Genomic DNA, 949 nt, shown 5'->3' with positions numbered 1-949 from the left:
TGGTCTGTCTGCTCCCCCACTTGGTCTTGCTGTTTGGTCTCGCCCAAGTTGTCAGCTCTGCCCAGGCAGATTCAAAAGTATGTGATTTCTTACTTTTTGATACAAGTTCCACAAGCTATAAGCCTTTGAACCTTATAAATATTCCTATCTCTGTGGTTCCAAGTTTTGGAGCTCTGCCCTGGATCTGTTTTGCCTGGTATTCTGTGGTATTTCTGACTGCGAACTTCACTGCACCTCCACCCTAGCTGCCATCTCACTAATTATTTTTGCTTTGAAAATCATATATATTTTTTTATAAAATGCATTTTACATATATTATCATACAAGAAGCCCTAGTGCATTAGACAATGGGCTGCTAACTACAAAGCTAGTGGTTCAAATCCACCAGACACTCCATCAGAGAAATATGGCACTGTCTGATCCTGTAACAATTTACAGTATCATAAAACCAATATGGAGTCCTGGTGTGGCACTGTACAATAATGCACTGGACCACAAGGTCGATTTGAACTGCAAGGTCAGCTGTTCAAACTCACCAGTAGCTCCACAGAAACCTTATACAGGGTCACTATGAGTCAGATCTGACTCAACAGCACTCAACAACAACAGAAAAACCCTATATGGGGTAACTGTGAGTCAGAATCAACTTGATGGCAGTAGGTTTTTGTATATTAGCATATAATTGGTTTCATTATTATTTCAAAGTCATTAATTTCTCCAATTTTCTCAGTTTACGTTTTTAACATAGTGAATATAAATAGATAGACCCCACATAAACAAAACTATTTGGGGTCCCTAATAACGTTTAAGAGGTCAAATGTTCTGGTCTAAAGGATTTGAGAACCATTGGTTAATGTGCTGGACTGCAAGGTCGGCTTCAACTGTAAGGTCAGAAGTTCAAGCTCAACAGCTGCTCTTGAAAACCTTATGCAGAGTCACTATAAGTTGG

This window comes from Chrysochloris asiatica, unplaced genomic scaffold, assembly GCF_000296735.1.
Source record: "Chrysochloris asiatica unplaced genomic scaffold, ChrAsi1.0 scaffold00320, whole genome shotgun sequence".
Lineage (NCBI taxonomy): Eukaryota > Metazoa > Chordata > Mammalia > Afrosoricida > Chrysochloridae > Chrysochloris > Chrysochloris asiatica.
This window is presented reverse-complemented; position numbering follows the sequence as displayed.